At 45.0% G+C, this 13,323-nt stretch overlaps 1 protein-coding gene across 2 annotated transcripts in view; it reads left to right on the top strand.

Annotated features, from left to right (window-relative positions):
* EFCAB6 (EF-hand calcium binding domain 6) overlaps positions 1 to 13,323 on the top strand; it is a 1,227,964-nt gene that overhangs the window by 458,081 nt on the left and 756,560 nt on the right. The gene's annotated exons all lie outside the window — the stretch shown is intronic.

Here is a 13,323-nt window from a genome sequence, read left to right as displayed (position 1 = left end):
GCAAGGTGAGGGGGGGAGGTGCAGTGTGGAGGAAATGGAACAGGAGTGGGAGATTAGGAGAAGAGGGCTAGGGCCGGGTTGGGTGTGGGTGGGGAGGTTTGGGTCCTATAGTGTGGTGGTAGTGCTTGTGGTCTGGGCTGGAGAATGGGTGATGCTAGGAGGGGCATAAGGTGCCTTTGATCTGGGCCTTTCATTGACTTTTGGACTATCCAAGGGGTGTGGGTTCGGGTGGGAGGGGCAGTAGAGCTTGGGGTTTTGGCCAGAGCTGCTTTTCCTGCGCTAAGGTGGGGGAAGTGCAAGTTGGTGGTGCTATGCTGTTCGGAAACACTGTGGGCAGATGGTGGAGTGAGTGGTTGGTGGCAGAGGTGGTGTGTGACAGATGTTTTATATTGCTCGCTGTGCGGTCTGGTATCTTCGCAGGGACAATGTTCTCTTCTCCCTCGCTCCATCTTGCCATTCTTAATTGAGCGGAGATGGGATCTACGTAGGGGGGGATAGCGGGTCGGGGTGGCAGGGGTTGGTCTGACGAGGAGGGGTAGAGGAGGAGGGGTAAGTGAGGTGTGAGGGTTGCAGGTTAATGAGGTGCAGGGATGGGGTGATGGGCTGTGTGTTGGTGTTGGTGGTGGTTGAGTTTGGCTGTGGTGGGACTCATCAGGCCTATTGGTGCGCCAGCGTACTGCTCTGCTCGACCAGTGTGTGCCATGGTGTCTGTTTAGTATGAAGGTAAACGCCAGATTATGTGTCTGAGGAGAGGTGCACCTCCAACTTAGATACAGCACTAGATCTGTGTACTTACCAGGTCTATGGCACTTGGTCAGGGTAGTCGGGCGGGGGTTCACAGGAAAGCCTAGTTTTCACAGAGTGGTTTATAGAGGGATAATGCCTTTAGAGTTATGGGATCTCAGATGTTGTATCTAGAGGTCTAAGCCCCACAGGATGGTAGGCAATAATCAGACCGCACCTAGATTTGTGATTTCTAGACAGTTGGAGAAGGCCTAGGCTTCACAGCATGACAGAATTGAGAACAATGCAATGAAACTGGAGATTCCTAGACAGCGGGAGAGACCTATGTTTCATAGAATGGCAGATATAAACACATTCATATTTGAGACTCCTCGATAGTGGGAGAGAGGCCTATGTTTCAGAAATGGTAGGTCTAAACACACCTAGATTTGAGGTTCCTAGACAGTGGGAGAGAGGCCTATGTTTCAGAAAATGTCAGATCTAACCACATTTGCATTTGAAACCCCTCGATAGTGGGAGAGAGGCAGATGTTTCACAAAATGGCAGATGTAAACACATTCGCCTTTGAGACTCCTAGATAGTGAGAGAGAGGCCTATGTTTCACAAAATGGCAGATATAGATATTCCTAAATTTGAGATGTCTAGGTAGTAGCGTGCTATTTTTAACTGAAATTGTGCCTACCTTTTTGATGCTAGTTGACGGCATTGTGGTCTTCGTCTAGCTCTTGAGGATACTGTCGGGGACTGCTCATGGTGGTCACAGGAAGGGTTTAGCGGGGTGTGGGGGAGGTCAGCTGGGTGAGTGGGGTTGGGGAGAGGGATGTATGTTTCCGAGTATTTTAGAGCTTTTAAATGGTAACTAGGTTACTAGGTGCCTGCCACTGTTTTCCTTTTCCTTGAGGCAAACGTTATTAGGTGGGGCAATGTCATCTGCTTTGTGTTGTAAAAGTGAATGAGGACTTGGGGTTAGTAGACTGTTAGGCTGCCTATTCCCCTGCTGGCACCTATAGACACAGTCTGGAGCTGCCGCTGTAGGAGCCGCCCTTCGTCTTAGGGCCCTTAGCCGCAGGGGCTGCACGGGCAGAGGGCTGCCCTTGGAGGAGGATGTGTTAAGAGCATTGATCAACCAATCAGGGGGAGGAGGGGCGAGAGGGAGGAGGGAACAAGGCCGGATCAGGAAGCGGGTCTGGTAAGGATATTACACCACGCACAGAGCGCTCAGTGATTTTAGCACAAACAGCAAAAGGCAAATAATTCAGCAGTTTAGCAGGCAATGGCTTACCTCAACAAAAAACGAAGACTCGCTAAATATTTGACCAAGATTTGGGGATTGGGATTCGTTAAAGATATGGGCATATAAAAACAACAGGAGAGCAGTGCTTTATTTTGTTTGGGAAACAAGTGGAAGTTCCTCCACTGTTAGTCTTTTGGAACACTTGAACAAGTTTGGGAGCTACTTCCTTCCTAAACATTTGTATATGTTGAGGTCAGAAGGAGACAGACCAGTTTTGAATATTCTTGAAACTCTTTGATTAAAATTATAAGTGGAAAAATCCTCGCTATTCGTAATCTATGGATTTTCCTGCCTAAGCAAACGAAGGTTCTCTTCATCTGTTGTGAAGTCCAAAGTGAACAGTCTGTCCTCCGTCCAAAGCTAAGCTGCTCTGTCCCTACCACTAAGACAAAAATAACAAAAGACCAGAAGAATGACTCCCTTCTCCTGGATAGGATTCCTCCGCCTTATTAGACAATTTTGCGATACTTTTTGGCTATCTCATGGATGGACCTATTTAGTTCCCCTAGAGGACTTTTCCAAGTCTTTGGCTCCCCTATTCATTCTCTTTGTAGGCTTCTCCTCCTCAGTGTTATGGGCTTTGGAAATTCTTGTACAATATCTTAAGTATCTCTGAAAGTCGCTCCGACTCTGAGTTTACTAGGAATATTGAATCCCTCTTTCTGTGGTTCTTGTTCTCTGTGTTTCTGTAATTCTTTAACTCCTTATGAATTAGACATTTGATTTCATGATCGTCCTCCTCTGATTCACTGTATTTCTCCTTGAGATAATTATAGTAGACTCAATAGTTATTCTTATTCGTGTGTCCGGTTCTTATATTACTGAGACAAGTAAAAAGAATTTTCGTACTAGTTGTCATTCGTCCTAACTATTGACCATTCACTGGGACCAGTAGATTGAAACTCTCAATGTTTCGTATTCTTCTTCTTAATTTGCGGCCACTGACTGGGACGAGTGTGTTCCGGAGTGTCTTTCACTCTTCCTACTTTCTGATCTCTCACTGGGATGAGTAGGCTGAGTCCCAGAGTGCTTCTCACTCTTAGTTGTGGGCCACTCACTGGGATGAGTAGGCTTAGTCCTGTAGTGTTTCTCACTCCTGTTAGTTGTGGGCCACCTACTTGGACAAATAGGCTGATGGTACTCTTTATCCCTGTGTTCCCTCCTGTGTCGCCCGCTGTCCCCATTACCTTGCTTTCCATGGATTGGCATCACCGGGCCTGCTTGCAGGATAGGGACTTACCTTGTAGTCAGGAGAGCTTCAGTTCTCATTCCAACTCATTCTGTTTCTTCTCCATGGCACTGTGGCACCAGTGCTCCATCGTTCTTGATGTTGTTGCCAGACTGAACAGTGTACCTCCCCTGGATCACACCACCACCCTTGACTGGTTCTCTCTCCTGGGGTTTTCTTCCCCCTCTTTCTTCTGCCTTCGGCTTCCTCAGTACTTTTTGCCCACAGCACCATGTGACTTCCTCCCAAAGGAGGATCTTACGTTCTTCATCAGCACTCTCGACTAAAAATCAGCACTCTCGACTTAAAAATCCTGGGTTTCCCTTCTCACGGACACCAGTCCATTTTCCCTTTTTATGATCGGTTCGTGGGTCCTCCCAAGCGGAGAATTATAGTCTGTTTTCTCTTTTAGTTGAGCACTCTTCGTTATGTGTTGATTCTTCTTTATCACAGTAGTGTTGTTTCCCAACCATTGAGTAATCGATATTACTCGCTCAGCATTCTTCTTCTTCACAGTAATTTTACTATATTGTTCCTCAGTTTGGATCTTTGGCCTTAAGTCACAATAACAAACGGTGGCTTGGTTTGATGGATGAGACTGTAGTTCTGATGTTACAGTTGTTCCAAATGACAGGGCTCTAGGGAGTTTCTCTGCAGACCGGGACTCCTTGTCCCCCAGCGGGGAGTGTGATGAATCCAGTGGAGTGATTACAGATTACTTGGCAGTGACCTCCTCCCATGTGGCCAGGGAACAGCAACTGCTACCTGAGGCTGACCAAGGGGGCAGCTATATGAGGGAGGGCCACATAGGAGGAGACAACTACCGGGGGGAGGTGGTGACTCCATCAGGCACAATGCAGTATTCCCCCCTTTTACGTGAGGGAAACCCTATAACACCTGTGTTCTCAATGGCTTGTTGTCACCTGACTGTACCCCCTTATAGTAAAAGTCAGAAAACATTTCCTCTAAATCACTCTAGGCAAGTCCCCATCTATGACTCAAACACTCACAACTCCTAGATAACATTTTCTGGTTTTGATGTACCTTTATGTGAGATTTGTTAACAACACCATCCAAGAAATCCAGTAACATCTATGGACTTCAACTCCCATAAACCCTCAGGTACTGAGACGAGGAAGAGGAGGAAGGAGTGTATGCAAACCAAGAGAAGCCCCGAAGCCTAGCATGCAGGTTAGTTGTTTTGCTGGACCTAAAGTGCACAGGACATTTAAAAATGGCATCCGCACTAATGGTTAGGACAGTTCAGGAGAGAACAGTGCAGGAAAAAGCACGCTGAGAGAAGACATGCAACCTCTGACGGTGGCTCGCAAATGCGAGACATGCATACCGGTGTGGCGAGAAGGAACGAGATGTGCAGCAGGCATCCCTGAAGAACTATGGAAGCACTTGGAGCTACCTTGCTAGGTGAGACCTCTTCAGCAGTTTGAGTTAGCAACATTAGGCAGACGGGCACTGCCTGAGCCATGTGAGAACTGTAATAGAAACTGCTGAGCTGTGAAAAATGTAACTGACTCGGTCTGCTGCATGTTGCAATGTTTATTCTCCGAGGTGTGAGAAGCTCATCAAGTGTCTGCATACCCTATGGTGAGGAGATTTTATTGCACATTAAAACACTTGTCCCAGGAGGATAGCTCAGTGGCAGCGTGCTCGACTTGGAAACAAGATGACACGAAGCAACACAGGTTCGATCCATGGGTCCGCGCTTAGAAACCTCTGGGTATTAAGCACGTTATAAATAACCTATCATATCATATCATATCATATACTGTTGACACTATACGATTCATGATCCACCCCCTTCCATAGAAGGACCTGTGTACCTCACGTTTTAAAAACCCTGTAAGCACAGGAAGGGGGTTGCTACGCCGTATACAGTCCGATCGTGGGTTTTGTGTCGTGTCTTGTGGATCATCTCTATGCTGCTTTGCTGACTGCCTTTAAAGACGCTTACCAATCTACATGAAGAGTCTGTGGTGTGTTTGCCATGACAGGAGAAAAGAGGGTGCAGAAATAACTCTTGAGCCATCCTATCTTCGGAGGGACTTTGACAGAGACATCAAATCAACAGCATGTTTTATCTATGGGGCCTTGCAAAATAAATCAAACCTGGGCGGTGATCACTGATGTCAGGTCCTATAGGTGTTTTAACTGTTGGGGGCTGCAAGATAAGAATACAATGGGCCTCATTATAAGTTTGCTGGTCCGGTAACAACGGTACCGGTAAGCTACCGGTACTGTTACCGGACCGGCAAACTACGAGTTCTGCATGCGGGTGCCTTCCCACCCGCCAAGTCTGACATGGCGGGCGTACCCGCGAGTAGAGCATGTCGGATGCACCGGCACCATTCTGAATGGTGGCGGTGCATCCGACCTACCCATTCCCATTGAGGAGCCTTTTTCTCCAGCGCCCGCGAATGGGCAATTACCTAGTCCGGCAAGGCCGTAATGACCCAGTAATTGCCCATTCGCGGACATCGGGAAAAAAATTATACCAGCATGGGTACCGCCAGTATCGTAATGAGGCCCATTGTACACCTCTTTCCTCTATCCCTCCCCTGGTGCTATGTCCTACTATTCCCTCATTAACGATCTTTGCTTCAGGATGGTGAACATGGCTGATAAGGTTTCTAATTTTGCTGTGATTTGTATTTGTATTGCTATGATTTGTATTTATAAAGCGCTGTACGCCAGAGCACTTTAGAAAAAGGTTCAGAACAACAGTACAAATCAAATGAAAGTCAGTGATAGAAATGGATTAGTGGGACAACAAATAGGGCCTCATTAGGACCCTGTGGTAGCCGTGCCCTTAAGAAGGGCACGGCTGCCGCCGGTAATAAAATTTGACCAGGTCCATGGAATGGGCAATTACCAGGTCATGCCGACCTTGGCGGGCCCGATAATTGCCCATTTCATGGACCCTGTAAAAATGAAAACCCATTCCCATTTGAGCCCCATAGGGCTCAAATGGGAATGGGGAGGGAGCTAACAACGGGCCCGCTGTTAGCTCCCTGGTCTGACCAGACGTCCTTTCCGGGTCCCGCGAGGGTACCTTGTAATAGGGCAGAGTGGGTTTAACGGCACGGGCACCATTACCGGTGCCGTTAAACCCATTCTGCCCACCTCGTAATGAGGCCCATAGTGTTTAAGACGAGTGCGGAAACGAGATTAGCAAGAAAGAGAGCGAAGAGGGAGGGCAAGTGCATTCCAGTGCTTCTGGGCAAAGAGAGAGAAAGAGCGGAAATGAGATTGAGCACAAGGAGGTAGGGGTACAGTGAGAAGATAGAGGGTATGAGAGCAGAGAAAGCGAGAAGGATAATAGAAGGAGATAAAGAGATGGTGAGGAGATCCCATGGGATGAGACATGGTATTTGTCCTCTGAAAGGAAGTGTCTTTCTGGGTTGACAAAACAGATAATAGCATATTGTCATTATCATATCCCTACTTTACATATAAGATCTGTGACGGGGACAGGAGCAGATATCAAGTCAAGGGTCTCGGGAGCGAGAGGGACTCCATAAACGTGTGGCTGGACCGGGGACACCTTCACAGAGGAAGGGTTTGGGTCCATAAAAAGCCTGAAGTAGTAGAATTTGTGGCAGAAGTCAGGGAAACAGTGTGACCTGCTGAGCAAGTGTTAAAGAAGCCGGTGAGTGAAGCACAGCATCCTAATACCTTGCGCAAGCATTGCTGGCAACAGTACCCAGTTCCCTATTCACTTGCGTATGGTTTAAAGCGAGTAGAAACTGTTCATTGAAACTGTGATACCCGAACAATGGAAATGTAGCATTCTCATAGAATATTAGTTATTTTACTCATGTGAAAAGCAAACGCTGCTTAAATCCATTGTTCAACCCTTAAAAGACTGTTACTGTCTGAAGGAGGGGTCACGTGTCACTAATTTGGAAGAGTAAACATTTTAAAGACCATTATTGAAAACCTAACCTTGTTATAATACATGTGTTGAAACCTTTAACTTGTGAAAACTACATCAAGGAGTGGTCACTTGTGCCTAATTGTCATTCCCAAAGGAGTTTTGTACTCTTTTATTTACTTGAACACGGCATACCTTTCATAAATATGAAGTTTAAGTGCTTAAATTATAGAAGAAAACAAGCATTGCCCAAGCCAAGAGTCTCCCCATATTAACAGTGAAACCAACCTCTGTCAAAGTTAAGATGCAATTTAACTATTACTGTGAAGTTAATAAGAGTTCAGCTGGTCTAAGGTACATGTGGGCAAGCATTACCCGACGGTAAGAGAGTGGCACCGAGGCTTCTAGATAATTACTTGGGCTGAGAAAGCTGGGGAAGGGGAGCTGGCTGCTTGTAAAGACTATTTTGAAGTTGACACAACCTGTAGTGCCAGAGTCTGTGTAAAACAAAGAGAAGTGAGTCTTCAAGGCAAACCCAGGTTATTATTGTGCAGACGGACAAGAGAGGCAAAGAGGCTGCTCCTGTTGAACATATTCAGAGGAAGAGTACCTTGCCTACTTGAAGGTGTTGATGTACTTTAACGTGTATCTTGTTGAAGCCTATCTAGAAGTACAAATCACTTTAGCTGTGGTAGTAGTCCGAAGTACTGAAGCTGTGGTGGTGTATCTCATAAAGGTGGAGGACTGTGAGACAAAGGTGACTGTTCTCATAGTGAATCAAGTAGAAGTGAAGTTGTTGAAGTGGAAGCAGCAGCGTTGAGAAGTCATCCTGACAAATATACCATTGTGAATTCTAAAACCGTAATGAATGAAAAACTAACTGTTAACCAAGAACTGATTCTCACTGACAGTTGTGGATATTGCATTTCTTTTGACCTGTGCCAAGTCTTCTTGAAGAGGTGACACATCATTGTGGTTGGCATTACCATTGGTGCTATTTGGTGGAAGTGGAGATTGGATATTTCACCAAGAAGTAGAGATTTGCTATCATTGGAACTTTGGATAACAAACCTTTACTTTGACTTTGAAACATCAAGAAGTGATGTGAGACTTTTTATGACTGGCAGATGGTTGCCTGGGATATTGTGGATTCTCTTCCTTTGTGTGTGTGTGTGAGACCTTTCTGAATGCATTAAGTGCTTGGAGGGATGGCCTCTCTGTGATTGAGGGCTTTGTTCACTCACTGTCTCCCCAGGGAGATAAAAGCATGGTTCCATGTAATTTAATTGCGGGATGTTTTTTTGTGGGTTTTTTTTACCGAGAAATTTTTAATGAAATATCCCATCAAATTTGTTTTTAATTATTTTTTTGGGGGGCCCTACAAACCCCCAATTCCCTTACATTTTTTATCTATTTCCAAACACCCACACCCCATATATATAATTTTCTAACCCCCCAAAAAATGTAATGGCTTTTTTTTTGTTAAAAAAGTCACGATAATAAACCTAGCGAAAAAACGTCCTGCGATGAAAGGACATTGTACCAAAAGCATACCCTGTTATCCACTCACCTGGTTAACTGCTGGAACACTGATCCAGCACTCCTGAATGGCCTGCTTCTCGAGGACCAACATCCATTGATTCTCCACCAAATTAGATGGTGAAGCTCTGCCTCTCTAGATGACCATAAGGACCTGAGTGAAGTGCTCCTTTCCCTTGTCTGGTGAGGACACATGGATCACCTCTACAGCTCAAGTGCTCCATCGCCTTAACTGGGCCTGCATTGCAGGATCCAGAATGGGATTCCCTCTGCTGTCAGAACCCTGAGGTCTCTCTGCCTCATCTGAATTTGAGTTTCTTAATATAAGGACATCAGGCAAACTCCTTGGCCCCATCGCCCCCACTCGGGAAGCTCCAAGGGCCTGTGCTGCCCTTTGCTCTTCAACAGCACCAACAATCTCTGCTCCCGATCCTTGTCCCATGAATGGCTGCTCTCTGGCGTGACTCCTTTAGCAAAAATTGAATTCCCTGAATTCTCCCACTCATGTGGCCAGGGAAGGGCAGAAGCTACCTGACACCAACCCTTAGGATGGCTATCTGGGGAGGACCACATGGGGGAATATCAACTCTAGAGAGCTAGGAAATAACCTGAAAACCTGAATACCTCATGACACACATACACCTGTACAACATCCCTGTATGGCCTATTACAGCATAGAGAAAGAAATCCCAGGTTTTTTCAGCCAAACACCCTGTTTGCCTTCCCATCCCCAAAGTAGTACTGAGACGAGGAAGAGAGAAGGAGTAATGAAGATGACAGAGGCAGGGAGCCAACACTGCGCTTTAGTCTTTGGAAACTTTCAACTTCTACTGGGAAGTTTAAAGCCCACACAGCTGACAGACCAGAGAGGTGTGTGCAGAGGCAGAGTGGTGTTGTGAACTGACCAGACACCAATGAGAACGCCAAAGGAGAGCAAGCCATGGGGAACTGTGCTGAGTCTTTCCCAAACGGCAAATCAAGAAACCGGGAAGGAGAGAGCCAGCCGAGAGAGAGAGACAGCTGAGTGTGTGGCAGAGTGGAAGGCTGTCAGTAATCCATGGGAGCACCGACGAGGATGCGAGAAAACAGGGAAGTGTAAGATGCAGCATAGGGGCGGTTACAGATGGCGTGAGGAGAAGCTGTTTTGTAAACAACCTGTTGCCTGCTCGCCTTGAGCAACAAAAGCTGCCCGGAGCAGGAGAAAACAGAACGAAGACAGTCCGGCTGACGGGACAAACACTGAGGCAGCGGGCCGAACAAGAAGTCACCAGGAAGCAGCGAGCACTGCTAGAGATGCCTGCTGGGCTCAGAGAGATGCAATGGGTTACTGGGGCGGCTGAGAGTGGTTGTTGGGTTGCATTGAGAGCGCAAGAGGAAGTTAATGAAAATAATTAACGAATTGATGCAAATTAGGACATTATTGAAAATAATGAACAAACTGATAGAATGAATAAAGCTTTGAAAATAACAAAATAACGCAAACAAAAATATTGTGAAAGAAGGGTCAGTGACCCAGTATTCTGGAGAAGAGAATAAAGTGTATATGAATATTGGTGAAAAAGAGATGAAAGCGCAAACCTTAATAAAAGGAACTGACAGAACTACATGCACGGTTGAAAAGTGGTTGGAGACCCAGCACTTGAAAAAGGGAGGCAAAGTGAATATTATAAAGGGGTCACTGACCCAATTGTGGAAAGCTTTTGTGACCTGGATAACAGAGATAGTCCATAAAAAACGAAAAAGCCCTGACAAGCTAATGTGTCACATAAATAAGGAGTCTGAGCCTCGTACACAAGAAGGTCATATAAAGAGCAGAGGGATACCCTGGCAGGGGAGTAAACAAGGGGTGAGAAGAGAAGTGACATCCTGGCAGGAGAGTCAACCAGGAATAGGAAGTGAAGTTGCATACTGGCAGGAGAGTAAACCGGCAGGCCAAAGACAGATTTGGAGCAAACAGGAAGGACCCATACCCCTTGCAAGAAATGTACGAGGAACCTACATATATCCTGGCAGGAGTGTACACTAGGAGTTAAATGTGGATCAAGTGTCAAAGGTTAAAGACTGTAAAGAAACTGTATGTTTCATAAAAAGACAAAGGAAGGTTCATGCCCTTTTGGAACTCAGTTAAATTGTGAGAAAGAGACATGTCCAAACTGCCAGAAGGACTCTTAAACTGTTATGTTGAGAACTTTTGAAACAAGCTACAAGCTACAAGTATATAGCATACTGGAGTGCCCCGATATACATTATATTGGGTTCAGACTGAAAGGCTTAGATTAGGATTTTCGGACACAGGACGGGGACCACTTTTGCGTAAACATCCTGACACAAACAGTCCTTGGTTTTGTTGAGGCAGGGAAACACCTCTTAGATTTAGGGATAGATGGGTTTTTCTCCGACCGTTCATATTATTTTCTGGCAATAAAAAAAGTCTATAGCAGCCAACAAACATGACCTTGTGTCCGAGTCTTACTCTTAACTCCTTACTAAAATATTTCAGTACCAATTCTCAGATTATTGTTTAACCTCCTGAATTCTATAGATTATGTCCCTTCTAGTTGGCAACAGGCTGAGATTGTGCCAATTGTTAAAAAGGGGAATAGCAGATACCAGGAAACTATAGACCAATTAGCCTGATTGATAGCCTATGCACGGTTTATGGGAAGCTGTTATCATCACACCTTGAGCAATGAGTAGATGGCGAGAACATTATCACTGATCTCCATGCAGGCTTCAGGAATGGGCTAGGCAATATAGATCAGGCCTTTTATCTATAGTCTATTAGTAAACATGTAATTTTAAATAAGGGTACTCTCTATTTAGTTTTTGTAGATTTTAAATCAGCATTCGACTCATCTGACCAAACTATTTTATGGAAAGTTTTAGTTGATCTTAAAATTCTCCTTGAAATTCTATATCCCATAAAAAAGGTTTATGGAAACAAATCAGTGACAGTTGGACACAGGCAGGGTGCAGAAGGAACCAACCTATTCCCTGGTTTAAGCAGAATGCGCCAGGGTTGCACACTCACCCCCATGTCTTTCCTAATATGGTTAATTACTTGATCGTAAGAATTCCTAACACAGTGACGCCCCATCAATTGCCAAAGATAAAATTGGCATTTGCTTGTGTGCAGACGACACTGTCTTAATCTCTAAGACCAAAATGGGTTTTGCCGGGAAAGAAAACATACAATTTCAAGATAATGTAAAATTGCTCAAAAGTGATCTCGCTCTCAAAAGACGGTCCTGTGCTATAAATACACTAAACATACAAACCAGATATCGTTTTCCATTAACAGTATTGGAAAATGTATCAACTCAAGCACGGTCACTGGCCATGTATGGCAGTATGATATCTCCTTTATGTCCACGACAGAAACATTATAGATTGAAACATGTTTCAGAGGCTTAGATTTGTGGCTTCCTCCGACCCCCCTTTTTTTTCTGGCTATGTTTAAACTGCTCGATCAACCTGAATTTTTACAGAATCATGTTTAAAGATGTAGCAGAGTCGGCTAATGGTAAAGCCCGGAAACTATATAGCTACTTGTATAATATATTGCAAAGAATAGGGATGTTGCATCTCTTGACCGAAAATATTACTATTATGGAAAAATGCAAGAGGGTATTAAAATCCCAAATTGAAACTGTTCGTGGAAAACATGAGCCTCGTGAATCTAACACGTTTTCCAGGTTATCTGCTATTTAAACCCACCTGGACCCCAAATCCTATCTTAACTATATGTCCCTGAGTCCAAAAAGACTGCTATTTGTCAAATTCAGATTGAATGTCTTTCCTGTTGCAGCATTTACCCATAAATGGTCTCAGAACTCCTCTAATCTGCACATTTTGTATCACGGAAATTTAATCTGACATGCACTTTCTGCTGATTTGTCCAGCTTACGTTAACTTGAGGAGGAGATGGCTCTACCCCATTTTCCTCAAATATCAAGGAATGCTCCATCGATGACACATATGCGCTGTGCAAGTCCACGTTTCACGGATGTCATTTTTGCAGTTTTTAGTTTTCTGCATATGACTTGGTGAAATTTGTTCGAAAGCAATCCCCTGAACCAACTGCTGTTATAATGAAGGTTGATCTTTATTTGTTACCATTGTGATTCATATCTATTCAGTGCTAAAAATCTTTATGCAATCACTTGCCCTGCAATTTGTTGTATAATGTTTGTAATATGCAAACAAAAGAGAGGTGGCAGGGGTGCATATCTGGGTCCCAGCTGCAATCAGCTCAACAGTCCAGTAATGGTCTCCACCTAGCGTGCTTTTATGCCTCAGCAATCTTCAGGGAAGCTGATTGGATTCAGGTGTGCAGGTTGAATGCCTCTGGTAAGTACCAGGATGTTACAGCAGACGATTCTGGTATCTGTAGTTTAGAGCCAGCCAAGATCCAGCTCTCCCGCATCTTTCAAGGTTAGCCCTCAATGGGAAGATGTGGGGGAGTTACCATCAGTGTTGCTCTCCAAAGTCAGGCATGTGTAGCCTGGGTGCAACCCCTCTGTAGCCTCAGTCTCCAGTTATATGTGCAAACAAAAGAGGAGTGGCAGCGGTGTGACTCTGGGTCCCAGCTGTAATAAGCTCAACAGTCCAGTGATGTTCTCCTCC

This window comes from Ambystoma mexicanum, chromosome 12 (genome assembly GCF_040938575.1).
Source record: "Ambystoma mexicanum isolate Mex_15411 chromosome 12, UKY_AmexF1_1, whole genome shotgun sequence".
In the NCBI taxonomy this organism is placed as follows: Eukaryota; Metazoa; Chordata; class Amphibia; order Caudata; family Ambystomatidae; genus Ambystoma; species Ambystoma mexicanum.
The sequence above is the reverse complement of the archived record's forward strand: the minus strand, read 5'-3'. Positions and strand labels throughout refer to the sequence as shown.